The 18015-nt window shown below is 43.1% G+C and overlaps 1 protein-coding gene across 3 annotated transcripts in view; it reads left to right on the top strand.

The window, feature by feature from the left end:
- The first annotated feature begins 414 nt into the window (after window positions 1–414).
- CLCC1 (chloride channel CLIC like 1) overlaps window positions 415–18015 on the top strand; it is a 38829-nt gene continuing 21228 nt past the window's right edge. For all 3 annotated transcript variants that reach the window (XM_053592037.1, XM_053592035.1, XM_053592036.1), the window contains exon 1: window positions 415–560. The gene's annotated coding sequence lies outside the window, so the exon portion shown is untranslated. The remainder of the gene's footprint in view (window positions 561–18015) is intronic.

Below are 18015 nucleotides of genomic sequence, written 5' to 3'. Positions count from 1 at the left end.
GTCTCTAGAAAAACTCATTTCCTCTTTGGAAAGCTTCCTAATACTGCAAGTCTAGCAGTTAAAGACAAAGACAAAATAAAACTTACCATTTCCAACTACCCTCAACGCACCGAGTACGCAAACCTCTTCGTCCCGCCCCCAAGTAGGACTTCATTTATCATTATCCCCATTTTAAAACTTAGTCTGAAAATAGATTTCTACTTTTTTATTGCATATGTTCAAACTTATGAAATAAATCAATAAGAAGAATATAGGTTTCGTATCCATTTCATGTGTTTGGATTCCACGTAGGATTTCCTAGGCAGAGAGGGATCCGCAAAAGAAAGTAAAAGAAACCTCCCGGCGTAAAACTCGTCCGCAGGGTCAGCCCCGCCTCCGGGGCGGGGCCAATCAGCGGCGCGCGCGGGAGGGACGTCCAGCCACCTGCCCCGAGAGTCGACAAGGACGCGCGAGAGCCCCGGCGCGCGTTACAACGCTCGGCTGCTGTGGCAGGCGCTCGCCATCTTCTCCCGCCGGCCGGGGCGGGTGCCTTTCTGGAGAGACAGGCTGGCGACCGGGACGTGAGTCTGCGCGGTCGTGTGTGTTTGCGCGGAGGGCAGGGCTGCAGGTTCGGCCCGGCGGGTTCAGGGGCCGGGCGGTGCGGATGCTGGGAGGCCACAGGCGCTACCCCGGGCTGGGGCCGAGCTCGCGCCAGTGGGTGACTTCGCGGCTGTTGGCTTCCCAGGGGCCAAGCCCCGGTTCCTTAGCTCCTTCGCCTGCGGCGGCGGAATGCTGGATGTTACGTGGCTCCAGGAACGGCCTAGGGAAAAGGCACAGCTAATGCAAAGCGAGACCCCAAGGAACTCTGAATGTCGTTGGCTTCAAGGAATCTCTGAAAACGTTTAAGCATCTTTTGAACAAATACTGTCAGCAAAATAGCTTGGATTTAGTACTAATTTTTTTAAAAGTCCAAATCTATGAATTAGCACAGTTAAAATAACCCCAAATCTGAGTGTAAAAAGTTAGAGATGCCATAAGTCTGTATGTTTATAACTGGGAAACGGAAAAAAACTCAGGTTTTCTCCATGTGATTGTGTAAGTGTGGTTCCCAGGTTAGCTGCCTCGTCATCTGGGAACTTCTTAGAAATGCAAATTCTCAGTGCCCAGAAACTACACAAACACGCTACTTAAATTGCAAACGCCTGACTTTTTTTGCTGTGATACTTGTAGACTGTTAGTGAAATTGACTTTTCTATCCAAGTTAGTCTTGCCTTTCCGATTACACTTTGTAAATTTGTTGAAATCAAAAACGTTTCTTTTGTACTAATTTCCACTCAGTCTCCCTGAAGAACTGTATTTTCTGATAGCCCTCTGGTAGCTCCTGTAACAACTCATTCTACCTGTTTCCCGCTGTATGGAGATGTGGATCCAGTAGTCCTCTCCATCCAGAGACCCCCATCCTTTCCGAGAAGCCGCTAGCACTTTTGCCCTGGAGAGGCAATTTAGGTAGTCATTCTGAGTTCTCCCACTTACTAGCCTACTGTCTTGTTTTTCTAATCTATAAAATGAAGATAATAGTACAACTTCCATGATTTTTTTGAGGATTAAATAAATACATGTAACAGTACTTGACATAATAACAAAATATTAGCTATCATAATTATTACTAGTACCAAATCCTTAGGCAGATGAGAAGTAGTTAAAATTGTTAGAAAGTGGGAGAGAGAGTGGTACCCACTAACAAGTATTAGAATGACATAGGTGTCTTCATTAAATTAAACCAATATAGGATGGTCACATTGCCCCTTGAGTGTGGTGTGAGGGCATCTGGTCTGTGGCATCTCTAGGAGTTTGTTAGAAGTGCAAAATCTCAGACCCACCTTAATCAAAATCTGTTTGTTTTTTTTTTGCAGTTTTTGACCAGGGCTAGGTTTGAACCCACCACCTCTGGTATATGGGGCCAGTGCCCTACTCCTTTCCCCATCCCCCTCGTTCCCCTACCCCCTCCACCTGGAATTGATTAGTTTTTCTCTTATGTAGGTGTATATTAGATCATCTACTGGCTTCAGGTTTAATTTTTTTTTTTTTTTTGAGACAGTCTCACTTGCCCAGGCTAGGTGTCAGCCTAGCTCACAGCAACCTCACAGTCCTAGGTTCAAGTGATCCTCCTGCCTCAGCCTTTTGAGTATCTGGACTACTGGTACTGGTGCCCATGACACCTGGCTGATTTTTTTCTATTTTTAGTAGAGATGGAGTCTTGCTCTTGCTGGTGTAAAACTCCTGAGCTTAAGAGATCCTCCCACCTCTTGAGGTGGTAGGATTACAAGTGTTCGCTAGCAAGTAGGTATAGATGTAGCTTTGTTTGGAGCAAGTGTGAAATCAGTTGTAAGATTTCATAAGGAATTCCAATCTTAAGTCAGTGACCACAGGTATCTGGTAGGGAGGCTTGAATTTCCAGCTGATTCTACTGTTCTCTCACCCTCTGGTCTTTAATTTCTACTGGTTAATCTCCAGCTTTGGTTAGGTGTCTGATCATTATTGGAGAAAGGAACAAAGTTGCCAACAGTCTGACTTTGTGAGTGTCACAGGCTTCTCTTTCACTTCTCTTTGTATAATGCCCCCTGTAGTTCTTTTTTCTAAATCCCCATTCTGCCATCTCCATCTCCCCACATACAGTGACATTTCTTTTTTTTTTTTTTTGTAGAGACAGAGTTTCACTTTATTGCCCTCGGTAGAGTGCCGTGGCGTCACACAGCTCACAGCAACCTCCAACTTCTGGGCTTAGGCGATTCTCCTGCCTCAGCCTCCTGAGTACTGGGACTACAGGCGCCCGCCACAACGCCCGGCTATTTTTTTGTTGCGGTTTGGCCGGGGCTAGGTTTGAACCTGTCACCCTCGGTATATGGGGCCGGCACCCTGCTCACTGAGCCACAGGCGCCGCCCATATACAGTGACATTTCTAATGGAGTATTACTCTGTCCACTTGATATCGGAACATGAGTAATGTCAGTTTCTTTTACTTTACTTTCTTTTACTCATCCCTCATTCATTTCCATTAGGAAGAAGTGTATAATCTTGTTGCCTATGAAAAACCTTTCCTGTAGTCTTAATTTCATATACTCCCATCTATTTGGAGCCTCTTTTCAATTTATATATTCCCTTTGTCACCTACCTCCCCCCTGCTCCCCTAGGAAGACTTTAATAGAGGGGAAAAGGAGAATGGAGACTGATCAGGTGTCAGCTCACTTCCACACAGTTGCAAAGGGTTTTTATTAGCCTTATCAGTATAGCTCAGTGGTTCTCAATCTTCCTAATGCTGCGGCGCTTTAATACAGTTCCTGTGGGTCAGGACCCACAGTTTGAGAACTGCTGGTATAGCTGGAATTGTCACCTACTTTTTAACCACTTTGAATTAAGTTTTTCCTTTTCCCTGTTAATTCTGTGAAGGTCAGGTCATAAATGGCCAACTGATTAACCAGTCCAATGGCTTTTTTTTTTTTTTTTGACTTTATTCTTTTTAGCCTCTCTAAGGTATTTAATATGATTATTACCCTTTTTTGAAATTAAGCTCCTCCTTGGTTTCTACACATAGCATTTTTTTGGCTTGTCCTCTATTCTAATTAGTCTTCACTCTCTCCTCCCCTCTCCTACTGTTTTTTCTTTTTTTAAATACAGAAAGGCTCTAACTCTGTTGCCCAGGCTGGAGTGCAGTGGTGTGCTCATAGCTCATTGCAGCTCTGAACTCTTTGGCTTAAGAGATCCTCCTGCCTTAAGCTCCCTCCACCCCCCAGTAGCTAAGAATACAGGTGTGCACAACCACACCCAGCAGATTTTTACGTTTTTTGTAGAGATGGGGTGTCTTTATGTTGTCCAGGCTAGTCTCCAATTCCTGGCCTCTTGTCTCAGCCTCTCAAAGCCAATATTATAAGCATGAGTTACCATACCTGGCTTTTCCATGGTTTATTACTTAGCTGAACTCTAATTTTTCCCACTAGGGTGGCGCCTGTGGCTCAGTGAGTAGGGCACCGGCCCCATATGCCGAGGGTGGCGGGTTCAAACCCAGCCCCGGCCAAACTGCAACAAAAAAAAAAAAAAAAAAATTGGGGCGGCTCCTGTGGCTCAGTGAGTAGGGCGCCGGCCCCATATGCTGCGGGTGGCGGGTTCAAACCCAGCCCCGGCCAAACTGCAACAAAAATATAGCCGGGTGTTGTGGCGGGCGCCTGTAGTCCCAGCTGCTCGGGAGGCTGAGGCAAGAGAATCGCGTAAGCCTAGGAGTTAGAGGTTGCTGTGAGCCATGTGACGCCACGGCACTCTACCAAGGGCGGTACAGTGAGACTCTGTCTCTACAAAAAAAAAAAAAAAAAAAATTTTTTTTTTCCCACTAAAGTATAAAGTTATTGAGTATTTCGGAGTGTCTCCAGAGCATAGCAGGTATCTTAGTATTTTGGTTTTTACATTTTTATGCAAAAATGGGGGGTTGCTTTGTTTCTTACTATCATTAACTTTTTAAAATTTATCACTGTATTGGATTAATTCCAGTGTTCATCCTTTTTCTTCACACATTTCCTCATTGTGGTCATACTTAGCATACGAGGAGTATGGGTTTTAGACTTTAGGTCTGAAGAACTCTGTATTAGTTTGCTAGGGCTGCCATAAGGAAGAATGACAAAATGGATGGCTTAAACAACAAATTTACAGCTCTAGAGGATGGAGTTGCTTTCTTCTGCTTCCCTTGGCTTATAGGTGGCCTGTATCTTCGTGTTGTCTACTTCAGTGTCTAAATTCTCTTCATATAAGGAGACCAGTCATGTTGGATTGGATAGGCCCATCGTAAAGACTACATTTTAACTTAATTATCTTCTTAAAGACCCTGTCTCCAAATATAGTCACATTCTGAGGTACTGAAACTTAGGACTTCAACATGAATTTTAGGCCCCATAACAATATCTCAGTCTGATGCTCATTTAAAACAATCTTTTGTTAAATGTGAAAGATACATAAAGAAAGATTCATAAAACGTAAATGTTCACCTCAGTGGATTACTAAAAAGTGAACACCAATGTGATTACCATTCAGGTTAAGAACGAACGTTGCCAGTATCTTACAAGCTTTCCGATGCTCTTTCCCTTTTCTTATTTTTGATCGCAGAGAAGTTTTCAGTATTTACCACCAAGTATGGTACATGCTATAGTACTTTATATGATATAAAATTTTATTTCTGGTTTACTAAGAGTTTTGTGTTACTCATGAATGGGTTTATTTATTTTTTAATTTCAGATGAATATGAGGGCACAAACCACTAGGTTATATAATTTACACATGACAGGTAAAATTCAAAGTTGTAGTCGTGTCCTCCACCCAGGGAGTGTGCCGTATATCCATGAATTGTACCCATTGGATGGGAAGCTACTACACTCCCTCCCTTCCCCCTTCTTGAATTTAATTGAAATATTTTCTCATGTGGGTCTGTGAGTGTTAATCTCCTAGTTTCAGACTGATAATTGAGTACACGTGATGCTTGTTTTTTCAGAGGTCCTCAAACTTTTTAAACAGGGGGCCAGTTCACTGTCCCTCAGACCGTTGGAGGGCCGGACTATAGTTTAAAAAAAAAACTGAACAAATTCCTATGCACACTGCACATATCTTATTTGGAAGTAAAAAAACAAAACAGGAACAAATACAATCACACTGCTTCATGTGGCCTCCGGGCCGTAGTTTGAGGACCCTCATCCACCCAGGTTGTTACAAAGGATGCAAAATTTCCATCTTTTTTTAAGGGATGAATAGTATTCCATGCTACACATATGCCACAGTTTATTTTTATTTATTTATTTTAGACAGAATCTCACTCTGTCACCCTGGGTAGAGGGCTGTGGCATCATAGCTCAGAGCAACCTCAAACTCCAGGGCTCAAGTGATCCTTTTGCCTCAGCCTCCCAAGTATCTGGGACTACAGGTGCCCACCACAATGCTAGGCTAGTTTTTCTATTTTTATTTATTTTTTTGAGACAGAGTCTCAAGCTGTTGCTCTGGGTAGAGTGCTGTGGCATCACAGCTCACAGCAACCTCAAACTCTTGGGCTCAAGCAATTCTCTTGCCTCAGCCTCCCAAGTGGCTGGGACTACAGGCTCCTGCCACAATGCCGGGCTATATATATATTTTTTTTTTTGTGTTGGTTGTCATTGTTTGGCAGGCCCAGGCTGGATTCGAACCCTCCAGCTCCAGGGGTATATGTGGCTGGCACCCTAGCTGCCAAGCCTAGTTTTTCTATTTTTAGTAGAAACAGGGTCTTGGTCTTGGGTGTTGGTCTTGTTCTTGCTCTTGCTCAAGCTGGTCTGGAACTCCTTAGCTCAAGCAATCCACCTACCTCAGAATCCCAGAGTGTGCGGATTATAGGTATGAGCCTTGCCTTAGTTTATTAATCCATTCACTTGTTAATAGGCACTTGGATTTTTCCCACATCTTTGCAATTGTGAACTGAGTGGCTGTGAACATTATAGTGCAAATGTCCCTGGAGTAAAATATCTTTATTTTCCGTTTGTGTAAATGCCTAGCAGGGTCAAGTGGTAGGTCTACTTGTAGTTCTTTGAAGAATCTCCATACCTTTTTTCCAAAAACGCTGTGCTAGTTTGCGTTCTCACCGACAGTGTGTGAGTGTTCCCTTCCCTCTGCACCCATGCTCGCAACTGTTGTTTTGGGACCTTGTGATTTGGGTTATTCTCAGTGGGGTCAGGTACTATCTCAAAGTTGTTTTGATTTGCATTTCTCTGATAATTAGAGATGATGAACATTTTTTCATCTGATTGGCATTCTTCCATCCTCATAAGTAAACGTTTCTATTCATGTCCCTTGCCCAGTTTTTAATGAGGTTGTTTTTTCTTTACTGATAGGCTGGAATTCATTAGATTCTGGTTATTAGCCCTTTGTAGGATTTGTACCATACACATATCTTTTCCCATTCTGAAGGTTGTCTTTTTGCTTTGGGGATTACATCTTTAGTTGTGCAAAAACTTTTTTTTTTTTAGAGATAGTCTCACTTTATCGCCCTCGGTAGAGCGCTGTGGCGTTACAGCTCACAGCAACCTCTAACTCCTGGGTTTAGGTGATTCTCTTGCCTCAGCCTCCTGAGTAGCTGGGACTACAGGTGCCAGCCACAACATGTGGCTATTTTTTGTTGCAGTTTGGCTGGGGCCGAGTTTGAACCCGCCACCCTCAGTATATGGGGCTAGCACCCTACTCACTGAGCCACCGGTGCCATCCTGTGCAAAAACTTTTTGACTTGATGAGGTCCCATTTATTTTTTTGCTACTGCAATTGCTAGTGGGTCTTCTTCGTAAATTCTTTACCTAGGCTGATCAGAGTTTTTCCCACAGTATCTTCTAGGGTTTTTTATTTTGTGTCTTTTTTTTTTTTTTATTTTATTTGAGACAGTCTTACTATGTTGCCGTCGGTAGAGTGCTATAGCATCACAGCTCACAACAACCTCAAACTCTTGGGTTTAAGTGATACTCTTGCTTAGCCTCCTGAGTAGCTGGGACTACAGGCGCCCACCACAATGCCTGGGTATTTTTTAGTTGCAGTTGTCATTGTTGTTTAGCAGGCCCCGGCCAGTCTCAAACCTGCCAGCCTCTGTGTATTGTGGCCGGTGCCCTACTTGCTACTGGCTGCACTACTGGCGCTGAGCCTGTTTTGTGTCTTAGATTTAGATTGTTTATCCATTTGCTGTAATTTTTTTTTTTTTTTGGCTTTCGTTCATTCTGATTATTAACACATCACATGCTTCTTAAAAAGTATTCAAATAGTACAAAAAGAAAAAAGTCAGCCCCACGGTCAGTCCTACCATCACCCAGAAATAAACGCTGTTAACATTTCATTGTCCATTATTCCAGTTATTTTTCTGGAGTGCTCACAATTTCTTTTCACCATTTTAACCATGGTAAAGTGTACCATTCATTAGCATTTAGTGCATTGATGATATAGTTCAACTATCACCACTATCTAGTTCCAAAACATTTCCATCACCCCGGAAGGAAATTCCATAGCCACTAAGGAGTCACTCCCTGTGCCCGTCTCTCCCCAACCCCTGGCGACCACTGATCTCCTTTCTGTCTTCATGGATTTGCATACTCTGGATATTGCACATAAGTGCAGTCATACACCATGTGGCCTTTTGTGTCTCACTTCCTTCACTCAGCGTAATGTTTTTAAGGCTCGTCTAGGTTTCGGCATGGATCAGTACCGCATTCCTTTTTATATATGGAGATACCATGTTTTGTTTATCCTTTCATCAGCTGAGGGATATTTGAGTTATTTCCCCCTCTCAACTATTGTGAGATTTGCTGTAATTTTTGTAAGTGGTGAGTGTATGGGTTCAGTTTCATTCTTGTATGTGGCTTTCCAGTTCTCCCAGAACCATTTTATAGGGATTCTTTTCCCCAGTAAATGCTTTTGTTTGTTTTATCAAAGATTTGATGGCTATAGAAGACTAGTTTCATCTCTGAATTCTTTATTCTGTTCCAGAGATCTGTATTTCAATTTTTATGTCAATACCATGCTTTTTTTTGTTGTTGTTTGGTTTTTTTTTTGTGGGGGGTTTTTGAGCCAGAGTCTCAACTGTTGCTCTGGGTAGAATGCCGTGGTGTCACAGCTGACAGCAACCTCAAACTCTTGGGCTTAAGTGAATCTTCTACCTCATCTTCCCAAGTAGCTGGGACTACAGGTGCCTGCCACAATGCCTGGCTATTTTTTTGTTGCAGTTGTTGTTTAGCTGGCCTGGGCCGGGTTCAAGCTTGCCAGCCTTGGTGTATGTGGCTGGTGCCATAACCACTCTGCTACAGGCGCTGAGCCACCATGCTGCTTTGATCACTGGCAAGGTGACTGTCTCATGACTTATTCTTATTTCATAGAATTGCATTGCCTAATCGAGATTTTTTTTCCTGTTTCCATACAAAGTATAGAATTATTTTTTCAATTATCTTTTCAAGACATTGGTATTTTAGGCCAGGCACGGTGGCTCACGCCTATAATCCCAGCACTTTGGCAGGCTGAAGAGGGTGGATCGCCTGAGCTCACGAGTTTGAGATCATCCTGGTCTCTAAACATAGCCAGGCGTTGCGGCAGGTGACTGTAGTCCTAGATACTTGGGAGGCTGAGGCAAGAGGATCGCTTGAGCTCAAGAGGTTGCTATGAGCTATGATGCCAGAGCACTCTACTGGAGGCTACAAAGTGAGACTCTTGTCTCAAAAAAAGACATTGGTATTTTATTGGAGATTGATTTAAATCTGTAGTTTTTTTATTTTATTTTTATTATTTTTATTTATTTCTATTTTTTTTAAGAGACAGTCTCACTTTGTCGCCCTCAGTAGAGTGCCGTGGCATTACAGCTCACAGCAGCCTACAGCTCTTGGGCTTAGGCGATTCTCTTGCCTCGGCCTCCCAAGTAGCTGGGACTACAGTCATCTGCCATAACGCCCGGCTATAAATCTGTAGATTGTTTTGAGTAGTATAGGCATTTTAACAATTGTAATTCTTCCGAGCTATGAGCATGATAATGATATGCATTTCCATCTGTAACATCCTCTGCTATTTCTTTTCTCAGCGAATTCTAATTCTCTGTTGAGATTCTTCATATTCCTTGTTAGATTTATTCCAAGGTATTTCATTTTATTTGATGCTACTGTGAAGAGTATTGTGTTTTTTATTCGATGCTCAGCTTGATTATTATTGATGGATATGAAGGCTACTGATATGTGTACATTGATTTTGTAACCTGAAACATTGCCCTATTTTTTGAACACTTGGAGGAGTCTTACAGTTGAGTCTTTGGGGTTTTCTAAATATAGGATCATATCTGTGAAGAGCAGTAATTTGACCACCTCTGCTCCCCTTTGGATATACTTAATATCTTTGTATTGTCTGACTATATTGGCTAGAACTCCCAGAGCTATGTTGAAAAGCAGTGGTGATCATGGGTATCCTTGTTCTAGGGAATGTTTTCAACTTTTTTCTGCTCAGTATGATGGTGGCTGTGGGTTTATTGTAGGTGGCTTCTCTCAGTTTGAAAAATGTCCCATCTATGTCTATATTCTTTTTTGAGGTGGGGAGACAGAGTCTCGTTTTGTCACCCTCAGAGTGCGCTGGGATCATAACTCACAGCAAACTCAAACTCTTGGGCTCAAGCGATTCTCTTGCCTTAGCCTCCAGTGTAGCTGGGACTACAGGTGCAATGCCTGGCTATCTTTTAGAGACAGGGTCTTGCACTTGTGCAGGCTGGTCTCAAACTTGTGAGCTCAGGCAGTCCACCTGCCTCAGTCTCCCAGTGTGCTAGGATGATGCCTATATTTTTGAGTGTTCTCACCACAAAAGGGTGCTGAATTTTGTCAAAAGGTTTCTCTACATCAGCAGTTCTCAACCTGTGGGTCATGACCCCCAGGAACTGTATTAAAGGGCCATGGCATTAGGAAGTTGAGAACCAGTCCTGTACATCTATTGAGAGAATCATATGGTCTTTGTTTTTACTTTTATGTGGTGAATTACGTTTATAATTCACCAGCCTTTCATCCTTGGGACAAAACCCACTTGGTCACGGTGGATAATTTTTTTGATGTATAGCTGACTTCTGTTTGCTAAGATTTTATTGAGTATTTTTGTATTCATGATACTGGTCTGTAGATTTTGTTGTTGTTGTTGTTGTTGTTGTGCCCTTTCCTGGTTTTGGTATCCAATATTTTGGGTGATGTTTGCTTCATAGAAGGAGGTGGGGAGGGTACCTTCCTTCTCAGTGTTTTGGAATAGACTCTGCAGGGTAGGTGCCAGATCTTCTTTGAAGGTTTGGTACAATTCTGCTATGAAACTGTCTGGTTAGAGACTTTTTTTATTGTTTCGATTTTGCAGCTTGAAATTGGTCTATTCGCGAGTTTTATTTCTTGGTTGAATTTAGGGAAGTAGTGTGATTCTAGGGATTTGTCCATTTCCTCCACGTTTCCAAATTTCTGAGTGTAGAGATTTTTTGGTAGTATTCAGTGAAGATCTTTCGTATCTCTGTGGTATTGGTTGTTACTTCTCCTTTTTATTTCTGATTGAGTTTATTAAAGATCTTGCTTTTCTGTTTCTATTTAATCTGGCCAAATGTGTATCCGTTTTGTTCATCTTCTCAAAGAATCAACCTTTTGTTTCATTAATCTTCTGAATGATTCTTTTCTCAATTTCATTTAGCTCTGATCTGATTTTGGTTATTTCTTTTCTTTTCTGTCTTAGATTGCTCTTCCTTTTTTGGCTCCTTGAGATGAGTCATTAGATTGACTTGTGGTGCCTTTTTTTTTTTTTTTTTTTTGAGACAGTCTTGCTCTGTTGCCCTGGGTACAGTGCCTTGGCATTATCATAGCTCACAGCAACCTCAAACTTTTGGGTCTGAGCAGCCCTCTTGCCTCAGCCTCCTGAGTAGCTGGGGCTACAGGCATGCGCTACTACAACCAGCTACTTTTTCTGTTTTTAGTAGAGATGGAGTTTGGCTCTTGCTCAGGCTGGTCTTGAACTCCTGAGCTCAGGCGATCCTCCCACCTTGGCCTCCCAGAGTGCTATGTTTTACAGGCATGAGCCATCACACTCACCCTTTATTTAGTTTCTGCGTGGAGGATCTGTTCAGTTCTGTCAAGTGGGGTGCTGAAGTCTCCGGCTATTATAATATTGTAGGATATCATATTGTTCAGACTGGTTAGGGTTCATTTATATATCTGGGAGCATTTAAATGTAATTTTATTGTATTGTTTCCTTGGCCAATGAATAGTGACCATCTTTATCTTTACTTTTGTTGTTTTAAAGCCCATTGTATCTGTAACTGCAGAGGATCGTAACACCTGCTTTCTTTTGGTTTCCATTTGCCTGAAACAATCGTTTTCCAACCCTTTGCTCTGAGTCTTGATATGGCCCTGGGGGGTAGACATGTTTCCTGAAGATAGCAAATACTTAGTTTGTACTTTTTTTTTTCCTAGTTAGCCAGTCTGTGACTCTTCAGTGAGGAAGGCCATTTACATTTATTGAGAGAATTGATGAGTAGGGTAGAGTTCTGTTTGTCTTGTTATGTGAAGGACTTGCGCCATTATGGAAGTAAGGCTTTGTTCTTTAGTTTCCAGGTGTCTTTATTTTGCTGATGGTTCATTGTGTTGGTCTATGTACAGTACAGGTCTGAGTACTTCCTGTAAGCCTGCTCTTGTAGTGGCAGATTTCCTGAGTGTTTGCTTGTCTGTAAAATATTTGATTTCGCCAATGAAAATGAGACTTAGTTTTGCAGGGTACAGAATTCTAGGTTTGCAATTGTTTTGTTTGAGAGGATTGAAGATAGGAGGAGTCTACTCTCCTCTGGCTGGGACTTTGTTCTTCCCCTTTGGGGATACCTATAATTTGTATGTTGGTATGCTTCGTTTAGTCCCATAGTTCTCTAAGAGATTGCTCTGCTTTTACTCTCTTTTCATGACTGGGTTAACCCAAGAACCTTGTCTTCAAGCTTGAGATTCTTTCTTTTTGATAGTTTAATCTACTGCTACATTTTAAAATTCTCTGAATGACTCCTTCAGTCAGTCTTTTATTTGTTTTTATAGACAGAGTCTCATTTTGTCTCCCTGAGTAGATTGCCAAGGTGTCATAGCTCACAGCAACCTCAAACTCTTGAGCTCAAAATGATTCTCTTGCCTCAGCCTCTCAAGTAGCTTGGACTATAGGCACCTGCCACAAAGCTCAGCTATCTTCTTTTTTTCAGAGATGGGTCTTGCTTGCTCTTGCTTAGTCTGGTCTCGAACTCATGATCTCAAGCAATCCACCTGCCTCACCATCCCAGAGTGCTGGGATTACAGGTGTGAGCCACCAGGCCTGGCCAACTCTTTCAATTCTTTTTAGCTCCTTTATATCATTTCTAATGGTGTCTAAATCCTTGGAGATTTTGTCCTGTCTTTTGTTAAACTCGGGTCAATTTTTGGATTTTGTTTTGCTGGCTTTCCACTTTTCCTTCAATTCCTTTATTTTTATTTTTTGAGACAGTCTCACTCTGTCATCCTAGGTAGAGTGCCATAACATCATAGCTCACAGCAACCTCAAACTCTTGGGCTCAAGTGATCTTCTTACCTCAGCCTCCTGAGTAGCTGGGACTACAGGCACCCACCACAATACCTGGCTATTTTTAGAGACGAGTCTCTTTCTGGCTCAGGCTGGTCTTGAACTGCTGAGCTCAAGCAATCCACCTGCCTCAGCCTCCCAGAGTGCTGGGATTACAGGCGTGAGCCACTGGGCCTGGCCTCCTTCAATTCCCTTTTTTGTTTTTGCCATCCAATAATCTGAATTCCTTTCTGTCATTTCCATAATTTCTTTGTAGTCAGGATCTTCTAAGGTAGCTATTAATACATTGTCTTCCCTTGTAGGAGATGATCTGGTCTGATTCTTCATAATGGCAGTAATTTGTTGTTTTTATGTGTAATTTCTTCTTTGACTGTAGGTTATGTTGTTCTTATTGAATGTGTAAAATGTTTTTTCCTGAGACACTAGGGGGCACTCCAGTATTAAAAAAAAACACAAAAAACTAGCCATTTTTGAATGTGAAACTCCAAGGCTAGAAATTAAATTTCACAACGTGTCTTGTGGCAGGTTGTCAAGGAGATCAGAATTGGTTTTCCTATTCTGGGAATGAACACTGTGCGGGTGGTTAGGGTGCCCAGTCAGCAGTGCCCCGGGCCAGAGAGATACACCCTAAAATCAAGGGGACTGCACTCTAGCTTTGGGAAACTGTGACTCAATCAGTGATGTAGGAGATGTGACCCTGTGATCCAGATTGTGCATAGAGATTGAAAAGTCCATGATGGGGGCACAACCTACTTAATCCGTTTGGCAGAGCTCAGGCTGTACCCAAAGATTATTACCAGTATCTGGAAAGTAGAACCAAATTGGTTGTGCAGCTATCCCTGGAAAACCACATCACTCTGGACCCTCATGTTCTTCAGTGAATTTAGGGTGTCGGGCTAGCAGAGCCCCTCTCTCTAATATTTGATAAGCAGCTAGGTCACTTGCTCCCCAGACTCCGTTCCCAGACCCACCTGTTCTGTGGAAGGGAAGCTCCTAGCTGCAAGTTGGTGGTTCTTTCCCTAAAGAGATCACAGGCCAGACCCTCCTCCCTCCAGCCCTCGCTGTAGGGCTAGCATTTGAGTAGCCAACAATCCTGTGGGTGCCCAGCTCCCATACGTCTTCCTCTGCTCCCTCTGGGTAGGGGAGAGGCCCACCCAGGAATTGAACTGGACACTGGGTCCTGCCTGGTAGGGACAGTGTGGGGTGGTGGTAATCCGCTGGCAGCCCCCCAGCAGCTCCACGTGTAGGCTCTGTCCTGGGTCTCTGTGCTCTCCTGCTGCACCTGCTTTTCTTGCTGGCCTCCTCCAGCTTGTCCCTAGCTTTTAGCTTAGCTTTTTTCCACTACTGGTGTACCACCACTGTCACTCTTGCCTTCCCCAGCTTTTTTTCTGAGCAGGACGATCCAAAATGTGGCACCTGGTCCCTCTTCCCAACCTTCACAAGACAGCAGCTTAGTTGCTTTTAGAGGTGTTTTTTGGTTCTTGGCTTCTGGGGTTGACGCTGCTGCCTCTTGGCTGCCACTGCTGGATAATTCCCTCCTGTTTAATTCTTGATATTTGGTTTGCGGGGCCTTTTCTTTTTCTTCATTGTTCCTATTTACAGGCTTATCAATTCTGTTAGTCTTTACAAAGAACCACCTGTTGGCCTTAGCGTCTCTCTTTTTGTTTTCGTGTGTGTGTGTGTGTGTGTGTGTGTGTGTGTTTGGCCAGGGCTAGGTTTGAACCTGCCACCTCCGGCATATGGGACCGGCGCCCTACTCCTTGAGCCACAGGCGCCGACCTTGTTTTCTAATTTGTTAATTTTTAGTCTTTATTTTTGAATTTTATCTTTTACTGGTTCTTTATCAGGCATCGAGTGGTTTACTTATGTGCATGTACTGATCAGTAATCTTGTTGAATACTCAAGGGAACTGTTTGGACATCAGTTTTCTGACACAAACTAGGTGTCCTGCCATTCATTCAGGTGGACCCTGTCACTATCTGGAGTTAGTTCGTTCCCCAAATTGAGGTTATCCTCCTTCACAAGTTTGTCCCCACTTCAGATGCCAGCTGCAAATATTGGGGGCCACTCACACTTCTGAATGGCTATAAATTTGGAGGTTCCCACAATCCCCTTAGGTTTGATAATTCCCTAATACAGTTCACAGAACTCACTAAAGACACTATGCTTATATAACAAACAAGTTACGTTGTTTGCATTTGTTAGGCAAAGTCCAAGTTGTAATTGAGCCCTTCACCCAGGAAGTATGCCATATACCTCTACATTGTACCTGCTAGGTGGGAGTTTTTCAAATCCTTTCCTTCCTCCCCCTTATAGATTTATTATGGAAGATACAGGTTAGGAACGGCTAAATGGAGGGACACATAGGGCAAGACGTGGGGGGTAAGATACGGAGCTTCTGAATCCTCTCCTGAAGGGATCCAGGTGTGTCACCTTCCCAGTACATCAGTTGTTCATCAACCGGGAAGCAACCGGTAGGTGGGCATGACTGAGTCATTGGCCACATGATTGGACTCAGCCTCCAGCCCCTTTCCTGCCCTTCTCTCCCAGGAAATTGCTGCATCCTCTCTCTAATCACTTGCCTGGTCCTTCGATGACCAGCCCCCATTCTGAACCTGGGGGCCCACCTGGAGTCACACAATTAGCTTAACAACGGTATTCATATAACTCAGGAAATTCTAAGGTTTTTTGAAGGAACCAGATAGTCTTTATTATACTACTGGATGTCCCACCCTGTCACTCTCTGCCTGTCCCACTTTTTCTGAGTGGGATGATCCAAACTATGGCAGCTGGTCCCTCTTCCTCCCGACATTCACAAGAGAGCAGCAGCTCAGTTGCTTTAGAGATGTTCGAATCCCTCTGCAGATTTTCAGAACTGTCTCTGTGCAACTTGCTCCTCAGCTCTGTCTCAGTGCCTCTCGGCCTTCTAACTCTTACCTGAGTGCCCCTTTTCTGTATCCATGGTCTAGGAACTCTCTTTTTCTCTCTGGGTTTTTTTGTTTTTTGTTTGTTTGTTTTTTGTTTTTGAGACCGGATCTTGTTTTGTTGCCCTCAGTAGAGTACCATAGTGTCATAGCTCACAGCACCTCAAACTCTTGGGCTCAAGAGGTGCTCTTCCTTAAGCCTCCTGAATAGCTGGGACTACAAGCACCATCCTCAACACAGGCTATTTTTACAGATGGGGTCTTGCTCTTGGCTCAGGCTGGTCTCGAAGTCCTGAGCTCAAGCAATCCACTGCTTTGGCCTCCCAGAGTGCTAGGATTATGGAAACTCTCTTAAAGGCAGTAAACTGGGGCAATGGAAGAGCTGTCCCTGCTTGTTTACCATATTTTGGGATCGCTATCATTTGTTGCCTGACGTCCAGTGTCTTGAAAACTTGATGTATATACTTTGTGCAGAGTTTCTGGTTGTTTAGTCAAGAGGGTAAATCTGTTCCCTCTAACTCCCATCTTGGTTAGAAGTAGGAGGTAGGGAAGTTCTTTGTAGTTAGTAATCACCCCTTATCCTTGGGGGGTACGTTCTAAGACCCCCTTGGATAGTACTGAAACATATATATATATATATATATTTTTTGTTTTCTTATGTGTAATAGCAATGATAAAGTTTAACTTATCCACTACAAACAGTAAGCAGCGATAACAATAAAAAAATACCAATTATAGGGCGGCGCCTGTGGCTCAAGGAGTAGGGCGCCGGTCCCATATGCTGGAGGTGGCGGGTTCAAACCCAGCCCCGGCCAAAAAAAAAAAAAAAGACCAATTATAACAACATACAGAAATAAAAGTTGTGCCATGTGGCTGGAACTTCTGCAGTTTGAGGTGTGACAGCAAAACTAGCATGAACTTCTTTTTCTGTCTTTACAGTTTCACAGATTTATTCTTATCTTAACCAGCCACTGATCTACTTTCTATCTCTATAGATCTGCCTGTTCTGGACATTTCATGTAAATGGACTCATACAATATGTGCTTTTTTGAGACTGATTTCTTTCCTGTGGCATATTGTTTTCCAGATTCACCCATGTTGTAGCATAGTATTAGTACTTCCTTTTTGTGGCTGAATAATAGTCCATGGTGTCACTATACTGCATTTTATTTATCCATTCATTAATTGATGGAAATTCTGGTTATTTCTGCCTTTTGGGTATTATGAAAAATGTTGCTGTAAACATTCAGTTTTTGTGTAGACATATATTTTTCCTTTTTTTAAGCAAAGTCTCCATCACCCTGGATATAGTGCTGCGGTGTCATTGTAGTTCATTAGCGACCTCAAACTCTTGGGCTTGAGCGATCCTCTTGCCTCCGTCTACCAAGTAGCTAGGACTACAGGTGATTGCCACAATGCCTGGCTAGTTTTCTATTTTTAGTAGAGATGGGGTCTCACTCTTGCTCTGACTGGTCTTGAACTCAAGCAATCTATCTGCCTCGCCCTCCCAGAGGGTTAGGATTACAGGCGTGAGCCACCATGCCTGGCGGGTTTTCTTTTTCTTTCTCTGTCTCTGTCTCTCTCTCTTTCTCTTTCTTGACAGTCTTATTCTGTCACCCCAGGTAGAGTACAGTGGCCTCATTGTAGCTCACTGTAGCCTCAGTCTCTTGGGTCGAGGCTATCCTCCTTTGTCAGACTCCTGAGTAGCTGGGACTATAGGTATACACCATGACACCTAGCTGATTTTTTTCTGTGTTTAGTAGAGATGGGGTCTTGCTCTTGCTCTGGCTGATCTTAAACTACTGATCTCAGCCAATCCTCTCACAGCTGTAATCACAGCTAGGATTACAGGTAGGAGCCATGGTCCCAAGCTGTCGCCGTGGGTAGAATGCTTTTTATTATCATAGCTCACAGCAACCTCCAACTCTTGGGCTCAAGTGATCCTCTTGCCTCAGTTTTTCTATTTTTAGTAGAGATGGGGTCTCACTTTTGCTCATGCTGGTCT

The sequence above is a fragment of the Nycticebus coucang genome, chromosome 5 (assembly GCF_027406575.1).
Source record: "Nycticebus coucang isolate mNycCou1 chromosome 5, mNycCou1.pri, whole genome shotgun sequence".
Taxonomy (NCBI): Eukaryota; Metazoa; Chordata; class Mammalia; order Primates; family Lorisidae; genus Nycticebus; species Nycticebus coucang.
This window is presented reverse-complemented; position numbering and strand designations above follow the sequence as displayed.